Source organism: Theropithecus gelada, chromosome 11 (genome assembly GCF_003255815.1).
Source record: "Theropithecus gelada isolate Dixy chromosome 11, Tgel_1.0, whole genome shotgun sequence".
Classification (NCBI taxonomy): Eukaryota; Metazoa; Chordata; class Mammalia; order Primates; family Cercopithecidae; genus Theropithecus; species Theropithecus gelada.
Genome location: NC_037679.1, coordinates 24,092,422 through 24,119,763, shown reverse-complemented (window position 1 = coordinate 24,119,763; position 27,342 = coordinate 24,092,422). Strand labels below are relative to the sequence as shown.

General features: G+C 39.3%; 1 protein-coding gene and 1 non-coding gene across 3 annotated transcripts in view; one reads left to right on the top strand and one right to left on the bottom strand.

Annotated features, from left to right (window-relative positions):
- WIF1 (WNT inhibitory factor 1) overlaps positions 1–27,342 on the top strand; it is a 72,738-nt gene that overhangs the window by 7,918 nt on the left and 37,478 nt on the right. The window lies entirely within an intron of this gene.
- Positions 18,764–18,870, bottom strand: LOC112635763. Its single transcript, XR_003122081.1, has one exon. It is a non-coding gene; the product is annotated as a U6 spliceosomal RNA (small nuclear RNA).

Genomic DNA, 27,342 nt, shown 5'->3' with positions numbered 1-27,342 from the left:
AGCCATCTGTTGTATCTGCTGATAGAAAACAGCAGTAAGTTTCTCAAACTTTTGCCAGAAGGAAAAAAGGCCTTTATTGCTTAGAGGAGATGAGTTACAAGGTACCTTGTAAGCCACATCTGGTTCGATGGCAATTTACATGGCATATATGTAAACTCTGCTATGTCTTCCTTTCACGGTGGTGTAAAAGCATGTAAACAAACCCTCCGCTGGCACCCTCCCTATTTATTCCTGATTCTAAATGGCTTGCACAAATAAAATATTTGAAATTGTTGTGGTGAAGCAGAAAGGTATGATATCCAATAAAGCATTTTGTTTTGGATCGAACTGATTTAACTTAATTGTCCCTGATGAATAAGATGGGTGTGGTTAGGGAAAAACTGAGGACTTAGTTCAGCAAAAATATCCCTTATCCTGTTGCCGGACCTCTGGAGGAGGCCTTGTCAGTTCAGGGATTCTTTTACTGCAGTAATTTAGCCAATTCTGTAAAGTTACATGTGAGTAACTTGCTTACATTCCTATAGAACCTTGGTGGATGGCAAGTTGTTCTCCCGTGCAGCCTTTCTCTCCGACTCAAGCACTTAATCAACAAATACAGAGCTAGGTGCAGAGCATACAAAGAGAAATAAACCCAGTACCTGCCCTCTAGGAGCTTGTACTCTAGAAAACAAATATTAATCTCACTCATCCAAATGAGGTTAGGAAGTACAGGATTGGCTGGGGGGCCAAAGGAAGCCACTCTTCTTCCTGCCAGGGGAAGGAAGGGAGCCGGGGCCACTTCGCTGAGCTCACTGAGCAGGTGATGTTTGAATTAATCCCAAAGGATGAGTCCCATCAACAAGGGAGGAAAATGCCTTCCCAGGGGAGATCTCAGGCTGTCCTAATGCTTAGAGGTCTTAGAGGGGAAAACATATTCTAGGTGATCCTAAGGGGCTTTGTATCTCATCTGAAAAGTAATGGAAGCCCAGTGAAGGGAGGTCAGGGCCAAATAATGGAGAGAGAGTCTCGGGGAAGAGAAGTAGAAGATAGAAACAACTCAGGGAAGTTTCTCTCTTCTTGGCTATGGATAGAGTAGACGCAACATCTTGCAAATTTGTATTGAGTAAATTGTTGAGTATGTGTTGGGTCGGCAACAGTTTTTCCACAACCCTCATTTAGCTCTTCTTTCTTAATAAACTTTCAAAAGAGTTGCAATGATTAGTCTCACCTCTCAGCTCCAGGATGGGGTGTGTGTGTGTGTGTGTGTGTGTGTGTGTGCGCGCGCGCGTGTGTGAGATTAGAGCCTGGAACTATAAAAAAATTCTTTTTGTGTGTACATAGAACTAAAACTAATTTCATTTTTTAATGGAGTCTAGAACTTTGAACATAACATAAAAGGGAGCTTAAATAAGGAAAATAATATGTTAATTGGAAAAAGAATTGACTTAGCATCTATTCTCAACTTCTACACTACCTTTTTAAGTACCAGGAAAAGTACAAGAGAAGTATAGAAATTAAAGTTGGCAAGTGATCCTTAAGTTTACAAAATGAGAAGCTGAACACTGGAAACGGATTTATTTAAAATAAGCCTGCATCTTCAAATATTTGATTTCCTTTTAAAACTTACTATTAGCACAAACTCTAAAGTCACAGGACAATTACTGTCCTTCCCTGTTTTTCTCAGCCAGACATATGGATGTCTGTCCTTCTGAACTGTACATTTTTTCTTCTTTTTGGATTTTTTAGATGAATGTGATGAAAGAATCTTGGAAATTGTTAGGCATCTTTTGAAACCCATTCACCTGAATAAAATCTCACAGGGCAGCTGTGTGTTGTAGGTCTGGGACAAAGGGACAGTGGCAGGAGGGTAAGTTCCTAAGCTGGCAGCATGAGAAAGGAGATGAATGTAGTTTGCTTAGCTGCCCTGGGCCAGAACACAAATCATGCCTTGGGGGTAAAACATGATTAAGAATTAGTTCTCTGCTCTTGAGAAAATTAGAAGCTAACTGGAGAGACAGATATATAAGCATATCCTCTTAACGATTCCTGCAAAGTGATGTTGTGGAAGTACTGAAGTACTCCCAGGGGATGATGTGGGCATAGAGGAGAAGTAACTCCAGAGCTGAGTCTCACTATTGAGTTAGCCAAGCAAAAATGTGGAAGAGGGGATGCTTTTTAGGGAAAGGAAACAGCTTGAGGCAAGGCATAAAGACCAGAAATAGAGTTTTCTGGGGGAACTGGTACTTTGGTGTGGTTGGAGTGTCCAGTACAAGGTAGGAAGTGGAGAGGTAATCAGGGCTATCTTCTAGAGGGGTTTGTCCATCATGTGAAGGCATCTGGGACTTTAGTCTATAAGCAGTGGCAGGTCAGATAATGAAAAATTAGAAAGCAGCGGAAAATGGGGTTGGAGATACATGTTTAGATTATCCCGTCACAGAGTGGAGGGTAGTTTTGAGGGCAGCTCAACTGTAAGGAGAGAAATCTGGGATTGAGAGGAGATCAGGGTTGAAGAGGAGGAAAAAACAGGTTGGAGAAATATTTAGAAGATAAAAATCTGAAAATCTTGGTGCCAGGAATAAGGAGTGCCTCATTTCCTCTGCTCTGGTTCACTGACTTGGCAATAGCCCTGTTAGCTATCCTGTCTCCCAACCCCAAGCTCACCTTTCCTGCCTCAGGGCCTTTGCACGTGAAGTTTCCTCTGCCTAGAATGCACTCCCTTCAGATTTCTGCAGGGCTTGCTCCCTGGCTTCCCCTATGTCTCTGATTAAATGTCACTCCTCTGAGAGGCTTCCCCTGACTCCCCTCTCTAATAAAACAGCCACCATTCCTTCCATCACTCTGAGTCTCCTACTCTACTGTATATTTCTTCATGGCTCTTAGAATAATGGTAATACTTGATTATAATAGGTTTTAATTGATTAACTCATCCATTCAATGTAAGGACAAGGGCTTGGTCCTGTTCATCATATATCTCCAGGTCCTGGAACAGCTCCTGGCACATAGTAGGCAGCTGATAATTATTTGTTGACTGAATGAATAAGCGTGGTAGGTCTCATTATGATTCCCATTGGACAGATAAGGCAACTGAGGCACAGAGGACCAGGGTCACACAACTAGTAAGTGTCAGAGCTGGGATTTAAACCTGGGCAGCCAGGATCCAGAGCCCTTGCTCTGACAAGTGCGAAATAAATGTATGAACACAGAGCTTCTAGTTTTAGGTTTAATGCACCTAGTTTGGGCTGGGGGTTTAATGCACCTAGTTTGGGCTGGGGGAGTAGAGGAAGGCTTCACCGAGGAGACATGTAACAGTGGAACTGGAGCTCAAAGGATGTTCGTGAAGTTGTTTAATGAGCTGAGATGGGAGGAAGGCACAGGGAGAAAGGCTATCACAAGCAGGGGCAACAGAGTTGTGAAAGTGCACTCTGGGAAATGTTAATGAGGCTGGGACTTGGTGTGTGGAAAGGAGAACACTGGGGGCTGGGGGTAGGGGAGAGATGATGACATGAGGCTGGACATGTGGTCAGGGCCAGATGGAGAAACACTGTGGAAAGGTCACTTAACCCATTTGGGCCCCAACACTTTTATGTATAAGAAAAGCAATTTGGATTATCTCTAAACTTTCAAATTCTAAAATGTTATGATTCTATCTCTGAACTAAAACATCTGCAGTCATTTAACATTAATAGTAATATATTTCTACAAATGCACGATCTGTCTTCAGATTTTCAGAAATCGAAGCATAAAGATTCTCTTCTCCAAAATTGTATTATTTGTTGCCAAATTTTAAAAGATTCACCTCCGAATACCCTTTGTGTATCCTATTACTGTCATTAGTTACATGGTATATACTCTGGGCCAGGCACTCTTCTGAGTGCTTTACAGATCACCTCTCAGTGAATCTTCATAGTAACCTGAGACAGGCATTTCTTATTATCCCCAATTTGTAGACCAGGAAACAAGAGAAGAAGGAAATTAAGTTACTTGCCCGAGATCACATAGGTAAGAACACTTACCTATTTATATACACTACATATTTATATATTTCAGAGACTTTCCTCAGATCTGCTCTGACAACTTTTGGAATATCTTCTCATTCCAAAAAACAACAATTCAAAGAACATTTTTCAGTGCTTACTATGTCCTTGGTCCTAAGAATACGAGTTTTAACTGATCTAACTGGCTTCAGGAAGTCACCAGCTGGAGAGAAGACTGTGGCATCATTAAGGCAATCATAGTAACTGTGATATTATGTATGTATATGGGAACCCAACCAAAGGGGCAAGTGGGAGCTGAAATCCAGCCCACACCTCACTTCTCAAGTTTGGATACAGAGCTGCCTCTGTCCAGAGGGGGAACTTCCACCTAATTTGTAGAGAGACTTCATATAGGTCATAATGTCCTAAGAAAGATGCTATGGGAATATAAAGCTGAGGATTTTGCTCCTGATTAGGTAAATTTGCAATTACTTACCTGCTGGAGAAGACATCACCAAGGAGGTAACAGCAGACCTGAGTCGTGAAAGATGTTTAGTAGGCAGAGTGGCCAAGGCAGGTGGGGTTGAGGTGAGCACTTTAAGTATAATGAATAACCCATAGGGAAGTACATATAACTGAGAATCATTGGTGTAATTGGAAAATGACAGTTATTTAGAACAGTAGGTTTTATGGAACAGAACTGAGGAATATGGGTCTAAGAAATAAGTTTGGGAAAGATTATGACAACTTAGGTATGCCACAGTTGACTTTGTCTTATAGATAATCAGAGTCATTGAATGCTTAAAAGTAGATAATAATGTTGTATCTGAATTCACAGAATTAGCTGGTCTTTGCAAGGGAAAAAGTAAGAGTAAATGAAACAGAGTTACTACAGGAGCAATAGAAGGGACAAGTTAGCACTTCAGAGTATAAATGTAAGGTAGGACTCTCTAAATGTAAGCCTATTGACTGGTAAAGTCCAGGGATATTCAACAGTTCTGTCTATGAGTGGTAACTTTGGTGACAGATGGAGGTAGATGATGGGATGCTTGACTAAGGACAAAGAGCCAATTAGGAAATTATGTGAGATACCACGAAAGGTGAGGAGCACCTGAACTAAGGCAGGCAGTGGAGAGGGAGGGAAAGTGCAATCAACAGGACTTATTGAGCATAGGTGTTAATGGAAATGAGGGAATAGAGGATGGCTCTGAGACTGTTGCATGGATAATGATGTCGTAACTAAGAAATCAATTACTACAGCAAAGGCAGAACAGTTTGGGCTGCAAACACCCGGGGATCCATTTGGAAATTCCTGGATACATATTTCCTACTGAACATTCAGATTGCAAAGTGTAGTAGACAATTGAAAAAAAATTGACTCTGAAGCTAAGACATGAAGTGGAGAATAGAAACATTGATTTTGAAGAGTGAATCCTCCTTCTCCTTCTCATCCTCCCTATCACCCTTCCTTCTTCTGACCTCCACTCAGTAAATATTTATTCAGGTCCTATCTAATACCAAAGCTTAGGTTGAACACGAACAAGACTAATGCAAATTGGATATGATGCTTGCCCTCAAAGGGATCACAATCTAATGTGGAAACAGATATTACCCATCTAACAATACAATATTAAACGTATTATAATTGCAGTATGAACAAGGTGCAATGAAAGTACTGAGAAAGGAGCGTTAACTCAGCTGGGGGAGGAGTGCATTATCTGCATAGGCTTCCTGGTGTTCTTCAGAGCATACCCTGAGACTGTCAAACTAAGATACTAACAAGTGGAACAACTTTTGCTCTGCTTAACTTCATGGCTTTTATGTATTTGAGATAATTGGGCCTAATATAGTCTGTCTTCCACTTGCCATTAATTCTTTGGAGATGAATATGACAAATGTCACTATACCACCAGGTGACAGAGCAAGTCAGCTCTTCCACATGAAACATCTGGAACAACCCTTGAGGAAACTTGTTTGTGGGAGCTGAAGACAGGCCCAAATAAACGTATATTTTAGGGCTTATTAGGATGCTTGTTTCCAAGGGCTATTTCAGTATCAATAATGGATGCACCACTGGGAGAATTCACATCTGAAGCCAAGTCCAGATAGGAAATCTCCTACTTTATTTTTTTATTTTTTTATTTTTTAGATGGAGTCTCGCTCTGTTGCCCAAGCTGGGATGCAATGGCGCTGTCTCAGCTCAGTGCAACCTCTGTCTCCTGGGTTCAAGCGATTCTTTCACTTCAGCCTCCTGAGTAGCTGGGTTTACAGGAGCCACCATGCCCAGCTAATTTTTGTATTTTTAGTAGAGACAGGGTTTCAGCATGTTGACCAGGCTGGTCTTGAACTCCTGACCTCAGTAATTAGTCCACCTTGGCCTCCCAAAGTGCTGGGATTACAGGCATGAGCCACTGTGCCAGGCCAGGACATCTCCTACTTTAGACAATAACCAGATGGATCCCAATAGACATGTAGAATTACTTTGATTCCTGCATGTTTGAAGCACGTTGAAGCAATCAATATTTTTATTCGCAGTTAGAACTCAATTAGGATTTGAGGTTGTATTTATATTGCTGTCACTTACAGCAGTAACCAGCAGATGGCAATGTAAAAGTTACTTTATGGAATTTTTCATCTCAACTTTTTTTTTTAAGCCCGCAGGTGCTCTCTGTATAACAGAAGCCCATTTGTGATCTTTATCTCACTCATTTCAATAGACCATTACTATATTCAGTAGGTTGGAAAATAAAGTTTCCCAAATTTATTGCCACTGATACACTTAAAACTCATCAAAAGTTAGAACTTACCCTCATTAAAAATGTGAATGATTCATTACATACTGATTACATATTCTTTTTCTTTTAAGTAATTGCTCAAATTTAGGCAGAAATCAAGTTTTGAGTTATCTCTCCATGTTCATCCAATTTCTTCTTTGCCTTCTCTGGCTGTATCTTTAGAAGACATAGAAGAGCAGAATTGGAAGAGATTCCAGAGCTCATCTAACTCAGTGAGCTCAATCTTTCTCCAAAGTATCAATGAATTGTGGTCTCTCAGCCTCTAGTTGAACATGCCCAGTGGCAGGGAGCTCATTAAGGTGGGCTTTAAAAAATATTTTTGGGATGGGCGCAATGGCTCATGCCTATAATCCCAACACTTTGGGAAGCCGAGACAGGTGGATCACCTGAGGTCAAGAGTTCAAGACCAGCCTGGACAACATGGTGAAACCCCATCTCTACTAAAAATACAAAAATTAGCCAGGCGTGGTAGCGAGCACCTGTAATCCCAGCTACTTGGGAGACTGAGGCAGGATAATCATGTGAAACTAGGGGGCAGAGGTTGCAATGAGCCGAGGCACATCACTGCATTCCAGCCTGGGTAACAAGAGTGAAACTCCATCTCAAAAAAAAAAAAAATAATATATATATGTGTGTGTGTGTGTGTGTATGTGTGTGTGTGTGTGTGTGTTAAATCACATGAGTTAAAAATATATATGTTAAATCACATGAGTTAACTAATCATGAGTTATATAATCATATATATGTGTATATATATGATTCTGTTAATCTTAGAAAGTTGTTTTTGTAATGAGTCCAAATCTGTCTTCCCAGTATAACTTGAATATCCCTGGACTCTACCAGTCTGTGGGCTTACTTTTGGAGATTCCTACCTTGCATTTGTACTCTGAAGTGCTGACCTGTCCTTATTGCTCGTGTAGGAGTTCTGTTTCATTTACTCATACTTTTTCCCTTGCAAAGACCAGCTAATTCTGTGAGTCCTTGGAAGAGTTCCACACACACCATCCTGAATGGAGATATCCTGACCCACGGTGCCACTGGTGAGAAGTCTGCTTCTCAGATCTGAGTGCAGTCTGTCCATCCTTCTTAAGCTGTAAACACGCAAGGGTCAAGCTGGCCTGTATTCTCTATAGGACTTATGGCCTCAGAACAGCTTGGTGTCCTGTCTACCCCTTTCCTTCATTTGGCATTGAACTTTGTCACTTGTTACCTAAAGCAGTGCAATGGTTTAGGTGTAGTTTGTCCCTGCAAAAACCCCTCTTGAAGTTTAATTGCCAGTGTGGTGGTGTTGGGAGGTGGTGTTGGGAGGTGGGGCCCGGTGGGAGGTGTTTGGGTCATGGGGGCAGATCCCTCATGAATCTATTGGTACCAGCGTCACAGTAGTGGGTGAGTGCTTGCTCTTGTGAGACTGGATTAGTTTCCATGAAAGTGGGTTCTTAGAAAGTGGGTCAAGCGTTCTCAGCTACACCCTGGTGCACTAGTCCAAGCCCCCACAAAATCCCTCATTTCCCTTAGTCGGCACGCACCCGCTTGCTTTCTGCTTCTCCGCCATGTTGTGACACAACACAAGGCCTTCACCAGAAGTCAAGCAGATGCTAGTGCCATGCTCTTGGACTTTCCAGCTACCACAATCAGGAGCTAAATAAACTCTTTTAAAATTACCCAGCCTATTCTGTTATAGCAACACAAAACAGACTAATACAGGCAACATGGCTTAATACCCTGATCCCAGTGAAATACACCAATGTTAATTTTCTTCAGCCCATGTCCCTGTAGAAATCAGGCCTGGTCCTTAGGGCCAGGCCTTAGAATCTTTTAGTACAAATGTGTACCTCTAACTTCCTTCCCCCTTATTTCCTAGGCAACTGCATAAACAAACTCCCCATTAGTGGGTCCTTGGCATCTCATGCATGCCAGTGGGTGCCACAGACTACCAGAGACACAGCTGAACCCAAAATCCCAATTGGAGCTCTACTTCTATTATCCTGGTCACATCAGTAATTCCTGGTCTTGGTCCTCTCCTTGTCCTCTGGAGTCACTGGAGTATGTTTTAACCCCTTTCTTATTTGAAATCAGACCATAGGCATTTGAGACCACTCCCATCCCCTTTAAACCATCTTTTCTTTATGATAAACACCCCCAATTTCTTCAGCTACTTCATATATTCAGCTTTGCGTTTCTTACGCCCTGACTCCTGAATACTTATCAAAAGTATAAAATTGTCACAGATGGACTTTACTGGTCTTTTACTCTTTATGCTCTAATGAGAAAAGAGTTGATCGCTAGAATGAGAAATTTACTTACTTACAGAATGTTAAAATCATATTTTGGTCTGTAAACCTTGTATTATGAACCAAACAAGAAGAAGGGGTGGTGGGGTGGAAGGAGGAGGAGTAGCAGAAGAAAATAGAGGAAAATGGTTAATGCTTATTAGGTATTGCTCATGTGCCAGTCATTGTGCTTATTACTTTTTATCATTATCTAATTTAATTCTCACAGCCCTATGAGATAAGCACTACTGATATTCTCATTTTACAAAAATGACAACTTGATCACAAAAAGGTTAAATAACTTGCCTGAGGTCACACAGCTAGTAGGCAGTAGAGCCGAGGTGTACACTCAGGTAGTCTGACTGCAGAATCCATGATGAATTGCAATTTGAGCTCTTTGAAATCAGAATATTTCTGAATCTTCATCTGTATTATTTAGACCTTCTGTTGTGTACATATGAAGGGTATCCTGCTGTGTGCTGTGGAGGGTGAGTTTAAATAAAGACCCTGACCAAGAAGAGTTTATACTTTTAGAGGAAGTTAAAATAGAGTGACTTTAGTAAGTATTGGTTGCACTTGCTTGAAATTGTCTTTTTTAATAGGTCAAAATGCTTGAATTTTGTGTGATTTAACCTAATAATAAGAACCGGCATATATTGGACATTTACTGTCTGTCAGCTACTCTTCTAAGGTAATTTACATGGATTATCTCATTTATCACTGGGACCAATTCTATGAACTAAAGGCACTCATTTTTTTGGTGGTGGGGTAGAGTCTTGCTGTGTCACCCAGGCTGGATTACAGTGGCATGAACATGGCTTACTGCAGCCTCAACCTCCTGGGCTCAAGCAATCCTTCCACCTCAGCCTCCCAGGTAGCTGGGACTACAGGTATGCACCACCATGCCCAGTTTTTAAAAACTTTTGTGTAGAGACAGGGTGCCACCAAGTCACCCGGGCTTGAAGCTACTACTATTTTTATTTCCATTAAACACGTGAGAAGTTAGAGCCACAAGGAAATTAAGCAACTTTCCCAAGGTCACACCTTAGTCACCTGCAGAGCCTGGGTTTGAACTCTAGCACTCAAATGCCAAGATACATGTACATACGTGTATATTATTTTACCTCTGTATTACACAGGGGTAGGCCTACCTGTCCACTCAAATCAATTTTTAAAAACATAGTTTCATTTATAGAGTCCTATATATATCAAATCATCATATCCAAGATCTAGTTCAGAAGCCAAATAGAGCAAAATCCAGACTGGCTGAATATTTTTTATTCCCAAAGTTTGAACATTTATCTGGTTTCTCAGTTATCTGCAGGCTTGAGTTTAGAGTTTATTGCATGTCCAATATTGTCTAGAATTTGAGGAAGCATTCACTCATAAACTGAGAGATGAAGTGTAAATTGGTACAGCTCTCCTGAATTGAAGTAAGACGTTGTTCTATTATTCTGCTAACAGTAATGATACCTTTCATGTACTTAATCATTTAAAACATGCTTTTGGCCACACACGGTGGCTCACGCCTGTAATCCCAGCACTTTGGGAGGCCAAGGCAGGCGGATCACGAGGTCAGGAGATCAAGACCATCCTGGCTAACATGGTGAAACCCTGTCTCTACTAAAAATGCAAAAAATTAGCCAGGCGGGGTGGCAGGCACCTGTAGTCCCAGCTACTCGGGAGGCCGAGGCAGGAGAATGGTGTGAACCCAGGAAGCAGAGCTTGCAGTAAGCAGAGATGGCACCACTGCACTCCAGCCTGGGCAACTGAGCGAGACTCCGTCTCAAAAAAAAAAAAAAAAAAAAAAGCTTTCATTTATTTTATCTCGTTAAGTTCATTCAGTCCTCCTAAAAACAGGAAAAATCATACATTACTGAAACTTTAGATAACTAAATATGAGGAATAACTGATAATTTACAGTAAGTGGCCTTTAGCCAAAAGTAAAATAATTGAAACCTGATCTTTAATATTTGTGCATTTTTCTATAATGCACAAAAGATTTGTGTGTTTGTGATTTAGAGAAAGGCTTTTGCCTTTCAATAGAAATATATAAGGGCCCAGTCAATAAATACTATTCGAATTATAAGGAAACATTTTGAGTGGAAAATATAAGTGGATTTCCATTTCATTACATAGTAAGCATAGACATACTTACCCATCATCTATTTTTGTACTCGATATTTTAGATATTTTTTGCCATCCATTCTTTCAGAAACTCTATATATTCAAGGCTTTTCTCAAATGGTATTTACTTGGTTGTAGATAGTTGTCCACCCAATATGAAACACTGCAAGCTAAGAGATGTGATTGAAACTACCCTTTTGGGTAGGACAGAGGGCCAGGACTAGGGCACAGCAAGCAAGGCACTCAGGGTGCTTGTATGAGCCTAGGAATGAGTGCCTCCATAAATTCACACCTGGGGACCTTGCCTGCCTAGTCCAAGGCCCTGAACTGAACATACTGGCAAAACATCACATGTGATGTTAATTTTATGTGTCAACTTGACTGGGCCTTGGGATGCCCAATTTGGTCACATACATTATTCTGTGTGTGTCTTTGAGGGAGTTTCTGTTTCTGGATGAGGTTAACATTTGAATCCATAGACTGAATAAAGTAGATTGCCCTCCCTAATGTGGGTGGGCCTCCAACAATCAGTTGAAGGCCTGAGTAGAACTAAAAGGCTGCCCCTCCTGTGGGGAGAGAACTCCTCCTGTTTGACTGCCTTCCAGCTGAAACACTGACTTTTAAGGACCATCAGACTGGCACTACACCATGGGCTTTCCTGGGACTCCAGCTTGCCAAATGAAGATCATGAGACTTGTCAGCCTCCATAGTTATGTGAGCCTATTTCCTTATAAGAAATCTCTGTATATAACTCCTATTGGTTCTGTTTCTCTGGAGAACTTTGACCAGTATACCATGTATTCTGTCTTAACTGCCCACCAGTGAGAGAAGTTACTATCAAAGAGAAGCAAAAGGCAGCACAGGTTAAATCTTGATCAACTAAACTCTTAAGGGCCTCAGTTTCTTCAAGTACTAAAGGAAATAATTAAATTACTCGTTACAATGGCAGCAAAATGCAGTTGCATAATGTGTACAAAATTCTTGACACATGGTAGACAATGAAAAAGTAGGGTCTTTTCTTCCCTTTGTAATAATGAGCTGTTAGTGCTAGGTGAAAGTCATTCGGTCAAATGAATGACTTTGGTCAAAGAAAGCTGGTCTGCCTGATCCCAAGCTGGGGGATATGCTGGCAAGATGCCCAAATGCCCCTCTAAGTGAATGGTGTCCCACTCTCTGGACTCAGAGTGTCACATTGAGCTGACCTCAGGAGACCTGTCCCAGACCAGCTCCCACACCAGCTATCTGAGTCCTCAGACAAGTATTTCACTTTTGTCCTCATTGGTAAATTATAGGGTTTTTTTTTTTTTCCAGTTCTAAAATGTCTGTGATTTATGATTGGTCACTATCATTTCTGCATTGTTCTTAGTTTTGCATTTGAATTTAAATCACAGTAAGAAAAATAGACAATACAATTACTTGTAACAAAAATAGAGCAAATTTTGAGAGAATTAACTTTTCAAAATACTGTTTGCCAGATTAATGTTAATAAAATTTTGGCCGGGCGCGGTGGCTCAAGCCTGTAATCCCAGCACTTTGGGAGGCCGAGACGGGTGGATCACGAGGTCAGGAGATCGAGACCATCCTGGCTAACATGGTGAAACCCCGTCTCTACTAAAAAAAATAACAAAAAACTAGCCGGGCGATGTGGCGGACGCCTGTAGTCCCAGCTACTCAGGAGGCTGAGGCAGGAGAATGGCGTGAACCCGGGAGGCGGAGCTTGCAGTGAGCTGAGATCCGGCCACTGCACTCCAGCCTGGGCGACAGAGCAAGACTCCGTCTCAAAAAAAAAATAAATAAATAAAATAAAATAAAATAAAATAAAATAAAATTTCTTAAATTCATTTTAGGCAGTTTTTGTCCGGTTTCTCTATTAGCTTGATTTCAGTGTCTTCAATTTGACTAATAAACAGACTTTAGGAGTTATACTCTGAGGCCAGTAGACAGAATTAATTACTAATTACTACTACTGTATTACTAGTGCTTATACTGTAAGACCTCCTCAAATGGTAGCTTCTTTCTAGATATTCATGACATTTATTCCTGGCTTGGCTCTTTACAAACAACTGAGAAATTGACTCTGAGATTTAGTCTCTCTGTTACAAATTGAGGTTTTTATATTGCTAGTTGTCTTTGTAGTAATTATAACTTGCAAAACATTTTACTCATCAAGAACATAAACTGGACTTCATTAAAGTTTGTAGTACTTAATTTCCTGGATATAACTATTTCTTTATATGAATCCTGACTGAGTTTTAAGTTCATTACATTTTTCCATCATAAATTAGCACACCCTTAAAAATATTTGGAAAATACCGAAAAGGAGAAAGAAGAATGGGAAAAGAGCATTCATATATCGTTAATTCGCCTAAGAAGATTTGTGTCCTTTTTGTTTGTTTTTTGCTTAAGGGCAGTAGGGTAGTTTCCCATGTTATTACATACTCTGTAAACATGGTTTTTTTAAGTGGCTACACAATATTTTGTGGTATTTTATTATTTCGTTTTTGTAGAGATGGGATCTCACTATGTTGCCCAAGCTAGTCTTGAACTCCTGGGCTCAAGTGATCCTTCCACCTCAGCCTCCCAAAGCGCTGGCATTACAGGTGTGAGCCACCATGCCTGGCCCTATTCTGTGGTTTATTTAAACATTCTATTTAAATTTTACATATATATATATATATGTATATATATTTTACTATTACAATTAACACTGTGAAGAACAACTTGATGCATAAAACTTTTTCTGTTTTAGGATGTCTGCCATAAGACTGAGTTCCAGAAGTGGAATTTCTGAGTCAAATTGCCAATTATTCTATGGGCTCTTGGCACATACATTATTGCTGAATGGCTCGTAATGACTACTCCATACTTCCAGCAGAATTATTCAAGAATCTCTTTTTCAGCATGCTTTTGTTGCTTTTTAAAAATCCTCCAAATGAAGCTTTCCAAGTAGTAATGATAATTGTTGATTTGCGCCTACATTTTTGTTCAGTTAGGACGAGTTTTTCTCAGTGGGAATTTTATACTGTAGGGGGCAGTGGGGGATCAGTAAGTGGTAGGTGAGTGATCCTCCTCCCTTTTCATCAGGGCTGTTAAGATCCCTCAAGTTTAGAGGCTTTGCATGGGGATGACTATAATTGTGAACACAGGACCCATCAGATGGATACTACATTATAAATTGTACTTCTAGCCTACAAATACAAAACTAGTAGGTAATTCCTAAAAAATAAACCAAGTAATTCCTTTTGAACATAATAAGGAAGCATATTTTCTACTACTTTTAAATGAAGGAGTAAAATATTTTTATGAGTTTCTTTGTATGCTTCATATACATGTACACATGCGTTTATTCATAAATATTTTAAAATGACAGAGTTTGGAACATTTATTTTTGTAGAAATGCTTTAAAATTTTTTTTTAATATTAAGCAATGTATTCTCCCAATGCTCAGAGGTGTTATTTCCTCAATTTTCTTAAGGACAAAATAGAGTGGGATTAACAAGTGGATCAACGTCAAAACAAAGAGTTATTGTCATTACTGGCTGGAAAATAGGACTTTTTAAGAGAAAGAATGTGTATACTACATTGTATAAAAATGAGGAAACTGAGCTAACAAATACATTCTTATGGGTGCTTGTAAAAGAAAAGGCAAATTAACTTGCTAATCAGTGCTCCCAGAGCTGTATATCAAAGTGGAAGAAGAGGAAAGAGTAGATACAGGAGAGTCTTTGGAGAAAGTACCCAGGCAGCCAAAGAGCTGGCTTCACTTGAACCAGCAGTCTTGATATCTGAGTAAATACTCTGTTTCAGGCTTTGAAGTGTCTGTTAACTTCTGCTAAATTTGCTCTCTATGGAATAAAACAGTTCAAGGTGGCGGGTAGGGGAGAAGGGGAGCCTGGTAGTCATACACAAATTATTGTTTATAGACTGCTGGCCTCTCTGCTGCAGAGCATCTTCTGTAGCCACTTCAAAGGCAGGAGCATCACGTGGCTTATTTGAGCAAAATCTGCTGCGGTGAACATGCGGCAAACAGGAGGGAAATGGGCAGATCTGATGGAGGGAAATGGGCAGATCTGATGGAGGGAAATCATTCTGAACCATTCCCATTGGCTCACTCTAAGTAATCTCATAAATTGGCTATCAAAAGATGTCTATACATTTTGAAAACATCAGGAATTGATAAAGGCAAAGATATGTCTCCAAAGAGATGTATGCACCAAATTTCTAGGTTTGCATGTGTTTCCGAGAAGATTGCTTATTAGATCTTAGGTCACTGAGAGCACAGAACAATTATGCTGGGACTTTAAGACCTAAGTCTATTTTGAGCTCATCAATTCTCTACCTAGGTATGTACGCAGAATGAGCTATATTCTCTTCCCAAATGCTCAGGACTCTATATTAATATAATCTTAGAAGAAATTGCTAAGGGCTTCCTTAGAATTCTGCACTTTTAGAAGGGAGGGAATATTAAAGATTAGTTCAACCACCTCACTTTTCAGATGAGGAAACCAAGGACTAGAAATGATGACCGACTTCTCAGAAGGAGTTAGCAACAGAGCTAGCTAAAGGGCACATGTTTTTTGACAACCAGGGCAGAGTTTTTCACTGTACTTCAGTCTTAGGATACAATATCACCATATCACACTCCTATAAAATGTGCAGAGAAAAAGTTGCCTACAGTTTTTCTCTGGAATTGAGTATGGGGAAGGCCATCGATCTGTTTTTGTGTTGTCCAGCACACACACACACACACACACACACAGACTTTAATGTTCAATTCTGAGGCAGTAGCTGAGAGGGCTAGTTGCAGGCTTACTTGGTGACTCAGTTCTGGCCATGATCCATTTTGCCCAGCACAGTGCCCAGGACATGGTAGGTATTGAACAATAGCAAAATGGAAGTAGTTTGTGTGGGGGCCATATGGTATCATGGAAAGCATGCTGAGCCAGTCCTGACTGGTTGGGCTTTGGAAATGTAAATTAACCTACCTGGTCCTCCACTTCCCCATATGATCTCTTAGAATTTTTCCAGCTCTAAAGTAGTATAAGTGTTGTGATCTGCTATTTTCCCTTAGAAGGGCTTTGTGAAGACTGGCCTGTTTACAAAGCTCTCTGAGATTCCTTATTATGGACATTCCAACAGCATCAAAAGGAACTACAGATACAGATTTTTCAAACAGAGTTGAAAAGTGTTTAACAGTCAGATAATATATATGTTTTAAAAAGTACTATTTTTACATGACTTTGAAAAATTGGCCTGACCCTATGTTAACCTATTTCTAAAAGTCTGTGTCCATAAATTGACTTACTTTATCCACTGCCTCTGGAGCAGGAAAGACATTATGCTAGCACAACATGTACTAACCCTGATGTGCTGTTGTCCTTCCTTTAATTTGTTTTATAACTTTGGCTCCTTCTTGGAGATGAGTTCTTTTCACCAGAATCTGCCAGTCCTAGAATTACAACTCCTCTCTTCCTCACTTCTTCCATTTAGTAAACATGTTTTTCCTCTATGATACTATAACATTTTGAATTTTAATTTCCTCTAATCATATCACACAAGTGATATGATACAATCAAAGAAAATTAAGGGAAAACACCAAAGACAGAAATACATAAAAGACAATGCTAAGGTAATTATAAAAATGGCAACAGAAAGAGTTCTGTGGAAAGATTTACTCTCTGGGCAGGAGATAATTTAGAAATAAATGTTGAGGAAGGACTTGATTTTTTGAAACAAAGTGATTTTGGAGGGATCAGGAAAAGTAACATAGACTAGTATGAATCAATGATAAGACTTGGGAGTGGGAAAAGTAGGAAAAAGAAGTAGGCAACGTGAGCACCTTCATATTTGTATACATTTTGTATACATTTCTATACATTTTGAAAACATCAGGAATTGATAAAGGCAAAGATATGTCTCTATCATATCTTTTGTCAAAGTCACTAACAAGAGTATCTAATAGATTGGTTTCTGAGACTAACCTGAATAAAATACCACGCAATGTGTCCACCAGGCTGATACAGGTTTTTGCTTTGGGTGTGGCTCTTAAGTCTATTGTTTAGCCATCCCCTAGAATGGTAGAGGCTAGATTTCCCATTTTGTAACTATGGAGGTAGATATCTCTGTTGTTTCCTGTCCTCCCTTTTGAGCAAAGACATCAATTTAATATGGCATGGCTTGCATCTTGTGACTCTATGTTGGTATCTAGGTTGTTCATTTAGCCATTAATAAAGCCATGAAAACAAATATTGATACTGACTGGTGTATAATTCTCAGAGCTGTTCTTTTTTTTTTTTTTTTTTTAAGGTGAATAAAAGAGGCCCAGTTTTCAGAGCTCTTAGTGTCCATATATCCACACAAATCATGAATCAGATTACATCAGCCTTGCTGATTTGGATACCTCGAGTTTTTTTCTATTGATCTATTTCTTTCTTTCTTTTTTTTTTTTTTTAAGTTCTGGGATACATGTGCAGAATGTGCAGGTTTGTTACATAGGTATATGTGTGCCATGGTGGTTTGCTGCACCTATGAACCTGTCATCTAGGTTTTAAGTCCCACATGCATTAGGTGTTTCTCCTAATGTTCTCCCTCCCCTTGCCCTCCACCACTGACAGGCCCCAGTGTCTGTTGTTCCCCTCCCTGTGTCCTTGTGTTCTCATTGTTCAACTGCCATTTATGAATGAGAACATGCGTTGTTTGGGTTTCTGTTCCTGTGTTAGTTTGCTAAGAATGATGGATTCCAGCTTCATCCATGTCCCTGCAAAGGACATGATCTCATTCTTTTTTATGGCTGCATAGCATTCTATGGTGTATACATGCCACATTTTCTTTATCCAGTCTATCATTGATGGGCATTTGAGTTGGCTACAAGTCTTTGCTATTGTAAACAGTGCTGCAATAAACACACGTGTGTGTGTGTGTCTTTATAATAGAATGATTTATTATACTTTGGATATATACCCAGTAATGGGATTGCTGGGTCAAATGGTATTTCTGGTTCTAGATCCTTGAGAAATTGCCGCACTGTCTTCCACAATGGTTGAACTAATTTACACTCCCACCAACAGTGTAAAAGCATTCCTATTTCTCCACATCCTCACCAGCATCTGTTGTTTCTAGACTTTTTAATGATTGCCATTCTAACTGGCATGAGATAGTATCTCCTTGTGGTTTTGATTTGCATTTCTCTAATGATCAGTGATAATGAGCTTATTTTTATGTATTTGTTGGCCGCACTTATGTCTTCTTTTGAGAAGTGTCTGTTCATATCCTTTGCCCACTTTTTGATGGGATTGTTTGTTTCTTGTAAATTTGTTTAAGTTCCTTGTAGATTCTGGATATTAGACCTTTGTCAGTTGGGTAGATTGCAAACATTTTCTCCCATTCTGTAGGTCGCTTGTTCATTCTGATGATAGATTCTTTTGCTGTGCAGAAGCTCTTTAGTTTATTTAGATCCCATTTGTCAATTTTGGCTTTTGTTGAAATTGCTTTTGGTGTTTTAGTCATGAAGTCTTTGCCCATGCCTATGTCCTGAATGGTATGCTTAGGTTTTCTTCCAGGGTTTTTATGATTTTGGGTTTTACATTTAAGTATTTAATCCATCTTGAATTAAGTTTTGAAAAATATGGAATGTTTCACGAATTTGTGTGTCATCCTGGCACAGGGGCCTTGCTAACCTTCTCTGTATCATTTCAATTTTAGTATATGTGCTGCCGAAGTGAGCAAAATCTGTTTCTTTTCTTTTCTTCTTTATGTAGCCTATTTCCTTCTATTACAACTGGAGTCCTAATAAGCTCACTGATATTTTCTTTAGTTATACTGAAGATATTCAAAAACCTGATCTCTTTCCCCTTTGCTGTTACTGGTCTTTGATCATCCTTTTTTTGTGTGCAAGACATTTGAAATTACCTTTACAAAATAAACTGGACTATTGAAAATAGACTGATAGATCGTTATCATCTCTGCCTCTAGGAATTATAATCAAATAGAGGAGATATGGGGCCAAATATCATATTTTTAATACAAGTGAGTACAACGAATGCATTGTGAGTCAGTATTTCTAATTTGAAAGCTACTAACATAGTTACAAGAGGAAAAGTTCTCTATAGTGGCAGTAGAGCCACAAGGATTGCTTGAGCATGCTATTTTGAACTAGAGAATCTAGAGACCTACAAATTTGCTCAGACCTGGCTTTGGCAACTTTCAAATATGCTCCAAAATAAAGAAAAATTCAAGCTGGGCACTATGGCTCACACCTGTAATCCTAGTAGTTTGGGAGACCCGAGGCAGGAGGATTGCTTTAGCCTAGGAGTTCAAGACCAGCCTAGGCAACATAGTAAGACCCTGTCTCTACCAAAAAACAAAACAAAAAAAAATACAAAAATTAGCCTGATGTGGTGGCATGCACCTGTAGTCCCAGCTACTGCAGAGGTTGAGGTGGGAGGATGGATTGAGCCCAGGAGATGGAGGCTGCAGTGAGTCAAAATTGCACCACTGCATTTTAGCCCAGGTGACAGAGAAAGACCTTGTCAAAAAAAAAAAAAAAGAAGAAGGAGGAGGAGGAGGAGGAGGAGAATCCATGATAACAGGTAACAAAATTGACTAAGGTGATGATAGAGTGGGGAATGGGAGGGAAGTTAGTAATAGTTATTGAGAAGGAAGAAGCCAAGACACAAAAATAACTCCTTTGATGTGTGCCCTCTTCATTTATTGCATTTGGCTTTACATATTCATCTCTCTTTAAAGATCTCATGTTTAGTACAAAAAGATGGGACTAATCTTTCCTTGGATATCTTTTATTCTGTCATTAAGTGCTCCTTCAATTCACACTTCTTTGTTGCCCCCTTAGATAGATCAGAAAATTCTGTTGGTTTTGTTTTTTTCATGCTTACTGCCCTTCCTCCCAAAGTGAAGGCAATCAAGCTACACTAAACACCCACCTTTCTAATTTGCTAATAATGCAATTTCACTTAATGAGAAAGAGAAAGCAAATATAAACCCTAGATAATGTGATTAATGACATAATGGCTTCCCAGGCATTTGGGATCTTCACATGAGAGCATGTCTTTGCTAAATGAATATATTTTCACTTATATTTTAACAATGATTTGTCGGGAAAGTCTTTCTTTTTCCCCCGATATATTTTTCAAAGCACACAAGCCTTGCGATTAGGTTAAAAAGTTACTGTCTTTGATTAAATTGCTTTCCGCAAATGACTGTTTATTGGATCTGGGAGAAATATTTGTCCTTTCAGACTTTCCAAAAATCCTGCCCTTTAGGTACTACACCCACGCTTAGGGGTTTGAAGAGTTCAAGGCTGACAGTAGCTGTGAAAAGTTTCATAGTCTTTTAAGAAAGTTCAGCGACTATGTTTGGGAAAGAGATATGTATATTATGCAGAACTGTTAGCTAATGCAGAGATTGTAACATATGGAATTCATAAAGGTCCAATTACAGAACCATCACTGTTTGCCATGGTTTTAACTTATGTAAGTTATTGATTATACTTTCATGAGATCATAATCAAAAGGTTATTCTTTGGTAATGGTGTGTTAGAAGAGCTTTATCCTGAACTTCAAAGCCATCCTCTGAGCCTCAAGAACAAAGGCTTAGAAGTTTGAACCGGGGCCAGAATCAGTCTGTATGAGTTAACGATGTTCCAGACCATCCAGGAGCCGAATCCACCTATCCACGTGTGGGAACTCTCATCACATCAGATCAACAGTCATCACTAAAAGATGACAGTTGATTCAACTTTAATGTGTCTATGTGTGTGTATGTATATTTTTAATGAATCAACTTGACTAACTATAGTGTCTGCTCTCATTTGTCATATAATCATTTATTTTGACTGTAAAATACTGTCATATGCTGTGCTTTCAGAAGAGAGTGATTACCATTAAATAGGTATGCATCTAGGAACAGGAATTGCAAGTACTCAAAATTTGCAGAAAACAACTCTTAGAAGTTGAAAAGCTAAGGTGTAACTTAATATAGGTAAAAAGCAATGAAGGAGGGTTCAGGTGTGTCCTAATATTCTGACATGTGTTAAGCAGGCAAAAAACAAACAAAAAAAACGGACTGTGAGTTTGGCTAACGTTACAAATGGCAGATCTGCTGCCCCTCTTTTACTCTTAACATCCTTACATAAATTATTACACCAAAGCAGCAAAATGCCATCATGTGTAATCAGACAGAGCGATCTTTACTCTCTCTCACAGCGGCTCCTGCAAACCTATCACTAGGCTACTTTCTCTCTGGGTCTTTGGATGGATGCTCAGGCAGATCCTGGGATTTCTGTAGTCAGCCTGAGATAATAAAATGTCCTCTGATTACTTTAGTGCTAAGATTATTCTCATGGCAGTAATTAAAATCTCCTGTGTGGTAGTTAAAATTCTGACCTTTATTTAAAGTTAAGATTCTCCTCTCCCTTAGCTGCAGCGTGGTTGTTTGCAACATGGTAGACCCTTCTCAGTAGGGTCTAGTTCCTCCAGGAGCGGGATCATGGACAAGAGAGATCAGAGGTAAGAGGCAGACAGGAGTTGACGTCACCTACAGAGTTTCCTCTGGCCCCAGAGGATGTTTAAAACTGATCTTGTTATTATGGGCGCTTTCCTGGGTTCCTCCTCTGGGATTTCCAGACAGCTTTGCGTGGGTTAAGGCATTGCTTCCCCTTGAGCTGCATGCTCGTAACCATGGTACCCATCTGCTCTGGTACAGTCACACTGGCCTCTTCGCTATTTTCATGAATGTGCCAGGTACGCTGCTACCTGAAGGACTTGGCACTAAGCATTCCCTCTGCTCTTCCCCCAAATATCTGCATAGCTTGCCTTCTCACTTGATTCCAGTCTCTAGTAAAACATCCCAGCCCAGCAGTCTTCTGAGTCTGTCCTCTCTGAAACAGCAATCCCCTACCATGTATATATATGTTCTGGGATCCACGTGCAGAACTTGCAGGTTTGTTACATAGGTATACACGTGCCATGGTGATTTGCTGCACCCATCAACCCGTCGTCTACATTAGGTTTCTCCTAATGCTATCCCTCCTCTAGCCCCCCACCCCACAACAAGCCCCAGTGTGTGATGTTCCCCTCCCTGTGTTCTCGTTGTTCAACTCCCACTTATAAGTGAGAACATGTGGTGTTTGGTTTCCTGTTCCTGTGTTAGTTTGCTGAGAATGATGGTTTCCAGCTTCATCCATGTTCCTGCAAAGGACATGAACTCATTCTTTTTTATAGCTGCATAGTATTCCATGGTGTATATGTGCCACATTTTATTCTCTATCATCTTTCTCTACTGAAGTCTTCCACATAGTGCCTGTCATTACTTGATATATTATATGTTCATTTAAATATTTATTTAAAAATTATGTGTCTCCTCTTCTTTATCACATCAGAAGTAGGCTCCATGAGGGCCAAGGATTTTTACTTCTTTTGTTGACTGCTGCATCCCCAGTGCCTAGAGCAGAACCTGGCGCGTGGTGTAAACTCAGTAACTATTTACTGGGTGAATGAATGAAAGAAGGCATGAACATGGAAAGATCAGCCAGATATAATGATTTGCTCTTCTGTGTGTATCTCAATTTGGAAAAGATTTTGTTCTTAATTGATTGGAATTAATTTACTTTTAAACCTTTGATCAGAGCTATTGGTTGAAATGGATTCCTAGGGTAAAAGGCAAGACTTATGAAAATCAAACTTACTTTTGGAAATATAAACACAGTAGAATTTAATCACAATACCATTTTACCTAGTCTGTGATTTCTCCTTATTCAAACTGTAATACAGGAAATTGGTTATATAGGATACAATATTGAATTTAATTTAAACAGAAGCAGATACTCTTATTAGCTAAGTTCAGGCAAATAGCATTATTATCAGAGATTCTCAAAGGTAGGGAATAAGACTTCTTCTGTAGTTTCGCCTTGTATAATACTGGGAAATACATGGAGATTTCCTTGTATAATACTGGGAATAATATATGTAATGTATAATATATATTATATATGGAATATATACACAATATATAAAATACTTGTCTTGCATAATTCTGGAAAATACATGGAGATTTCCTCTCCATGTATTTCTTTTTTTCATTCCTTCAAATTTGTATTAAAGAAACTAGGTTTTTGCCCCATAGAGTTTTCCATAGTCTGGATTTTACTGATTACATCTTTATGGTGTAGTTTAACTTGTTTCTCTACCCTTTAAATTTCCTGCAAATTAATAATTTGATAAGACATTTCTAATTTATTTTAAAGTTAAAGAAATAAGATAATTCCAACTTTGCCTGTATGTGCTAACTTGAACTAGAAAAGGAAGGTTGTTTGGGACTATTTTTACCGTCCCTTCTTTCATTCTGAACCTTACTCCCTATACCCACAATGCATTACAGAGACCCTCCCTTGATCACACCCCTCCAGCTCCCATCACCCAGGAATCTCCAAGCTGCTTTTTCCTATGGGTATTGCCACTGTCTAGGGACTCCTGCTACCACACTGCACCAATAAGGGACTTTCTATTGATCCTGTGTATAGTAACTAGCATTTGTTGACTGCTTACAATGTGCCAACATTTGCACCTACTTTACATGCATTATTTGATCCTCACAACAGCACTGCAAAGTAGCCACTGGTTTCCTTGGGTTCCTCAAGCTTGCCAGAGTCCTCCCAGAGCTTATGCAACTGATCTTTCCTCTGCTTAAAAAGCTGCCCCTCCTTCACCTGTTTAAAATCTGCTCACTGAGCAGATCTCGGTTCTGCCATCCTTTCTCAAGCAAGCTGTTCCTGACCCCCAAGTTAAGCCAAAGTACACATTCTCAAAGAACCCCGTGTACTTCTCTGAAGCCCTTTATCACAGTCTTAATTTTTTACTTACTTGATTAATGATCAGCTCCCTTCCAGCCTGCAAGCTCCATAAGGACAAATACTAGGTCTGTTTTGACTCAGCTTGGCATCTCAGGCACACATAATGCCTTACGCCTGGCACATGCCATACATATGTGTTGAATGAATGTGAGGCTAAGCCTGTATGCAAGGCCAGCTAGTAAATAGTAGAGTTAGAATTCAAGCCAAGCTGGTCTCACTCTAGCCCAGATTTCACCCACATTCTCCGCAGGCTCGTGGCCATTGTTATTTGGACTGTTGACTTTCTCCCTTCAAGAGTCAGCTCTGGACCAACTTAGTCTCCCTTGTTGACTCCTTTTCCCATTTCTCGCTGACTGCTGACTGGGACCCAATGCCTTGGCAGAAATTTCGTGACTTGAATGGACATGGTAAAAAGTGACTTACCTATTTTTTAGACTATACTAACTTAACCCAATGTTCGCATTCATTTTTTAGAAACAGTTTTTGAGCCACAAAAAATAGATTAGTCACTGTGGATTCAAATAAGAAGAGAAAAATTCCCTTCCAATGAGGAGAGTTTAATTGGGATAGGGGCCAAGGAGAAGAGACAAGAAAATAGATTTTTACTATAAGTACAATAGTAAAGATGAAGAAAAGGGGACAGGAAAGAAGCATCTGTAGCAAGGGAAGTTTTACCAAAGAGATGACATCTCATTCCAGCTTGGAGAGGTAAGTCAAAATTTGTTTTGTGGACAAGTGCAGGGAGTGGACACTCCAGGCATAGAGTATGAAATAAGATTCGTGACAGAGGCTAGTGGCTCAGTTAACTTGAAGTTTGCTATGGCCAGATCAAAGACTTGTGAGGCAGGATGTGGGAGAAGAGGCTGGTGGGCAGAGCTGGAGAGAAAGTTGTAGCCAAAGTCTTCATTGTAATAAGAAACCATTAAGGGTGTTAAGTAGGAGCAGTGATATATTCCAGTTGGCATTTAAGAAGAAAAATTGGATGATGGTGCCGATTGAGGGGATTGAGGGAATAAATCTGGAGAGCATGAGTTACCAGGGAGGTAGGTTAGGGCACAGGACCATGAGGGAGAAATGTCTGAATTTTGGTTGTAACATTGGAAAGGAAAAGACAGGAATAAAGCTGAGAAATCAATGAAAATTTGTGGAGGTAGGTGGTAAGAAAGAAGTTTGGAGTCTAGAAAAACCGCCAAGTTTATGTCTTGGGTAATAGGTATATTATGCCTTCTTAAGGAATACTAATGAACAGCCTCATTGGGAAGATAATGAGTTAGTCCATTATCTTTCCAATGTTAAGTCCGAAAGGAGATGTCTGGTAGACAGTTGTCAGTATGAATCTAGAGATTAGGAGAAGGGTGAAAACTGGAGATAAAAACTTGGAGGCTAATGAAATGTAGGTGTAATTTGAAGTCATAGAAGTAGATAAGATGCCCCCAAGAAGAGAGCATAAGCCAGAAGAGCAGACAAGTAGTTGTTTCCTGGGAACGTCAACATTTAAGACAATGGTTCTTAACTTTTTTGAGTCATAGATTCTTTTGAGAATGTGATGAAAGCTACAGTCGGCCCCCCCCAGAAAAATATTCATATGCATATGAACATCAAAGCTATGGGTTCTTGAAGGATGCATAGACCCACATTCAGAACTTTCTTTTTTTTGAGGTGCAATTATAGAGAGAAGAGCATGAGAAGGTGACTAGAGAAAGTGACTGGAGAAGAAGGAAAACTCAGAGAGAGTTGTTATGTATACATCAAAAAAGAAGAGAAGGAGAAGTTAATTGTCATTAAAAATTTTCATAGATGACAGGAGAGAGAAAGATGGGAAAGGGCTCATTGGACAACAGCTTGGAGGTCATCAGTAACCTTTTATGAGAAATTTTAATAGTGACTGGGGCAAAAACCATACTGTAGTAAAGACTGATGGGCAAGAAAACTGAGGCCGTGGTTATTGACTTTTAAAAGCATGATAATGATGGTGGAGACACGGTTTTTAATCTTTTCATCACCTACATGAGCACAAATGGCATAAATAATGGGGCCAGAGGATATGGAAAGGAACCAGGATTGGATATGGATAGACTATTTGTAAATAGATGGGGGGAATGTTGAGAGGATTCGTATATAGTAATCTCTGTTTTCTTTGTGGATATTGACATCAGTTGAGAGAAGATAGCAGGAATGGGACAGCATACCTGAGGGGAAACTATGAAACTGTCGTGTGTATGAGAAGGGAAAGACTAGTGATGTTTACAAGAATTTCTTGGGGATTAGGAGGACAATTGAAGTTGGCCACATAGATTTAGTTAGTCCTTGGATTATGGCTTGTCATCATCAGTACTCCTCAGGAAATTTTCAATTCTGCCTTAGTTTCTCTTTTTCTTAAACAGAATGAATAATGCATGTATGAGTAACAACTTTTAAATAGCAAATGACTAGAAGAGCTTAAAAGAAGATTAAAAGAGCCAAGTATGTTCTACCTTCTAGGCAATGACTTTTTCTAAAGTGTAAAATAAAATTTATCGAATACATGACTGTTCTTAAAATCTTCTTTCATAAGACTAGTTTTGGACCTTGAAAATCAGTAACCAAGAGGTTACAGACTTTTTTTTTCTGTTTGACTCTTAGGTAGGAACTCATTAAGGTATCTTGTAACATAGTATTCTGAAATATGCAATTGCAATTACTTGAACAAAAATGTCAAATTAAGGCACTTCTCATAACCTTTATGAAAATATCTAATGCATTTTTTCAAAACATTAAGCTAAGGGGGAAAGTCTGTGGTTTTTTTTCCTCCTTTTTTAAAAATCAAATAAGTTAATACTGTCCATGTGGATTCAATGAAAAAATAGTAAAGAATTTAAGAAAACTACCTAGAGCTAAACTAAGAAAAATATGACCTAATTTTAAATATTTTGGAAGTCACCACTGAATATATCTCCTGATATTTCAGTTTTAAAATTTTGACTTTTACTTTTTACCAACAGAATGAAGTAAATATACACCCCTTGAGGTAACTATGCATTTTAAAGAACTGTGAAAGAAATGGAACATTAATTTTGCCTCTTTGAGCTACTTATATGTGCTACTCAAGTTTTTATGTACACTTTGTAAATATCATTCTGTCCTAAAAATTTTGATTTGCTGAAATATATCACCATGTGAAATGCATGAAGGAGAGAACAAGGGAATGAGATATTGATGAAGAATAAATGTACTGCATGAGGTGTGAAGGTAATTGCTCAGGGTTTTTTGTTTTGTTTTGTTTTGTTTTATCCCCCCAAGATGGAGTCTCGCTCTGTCACCCAGGCTGGGGTGCAGTGGCACAATTTTGGCTC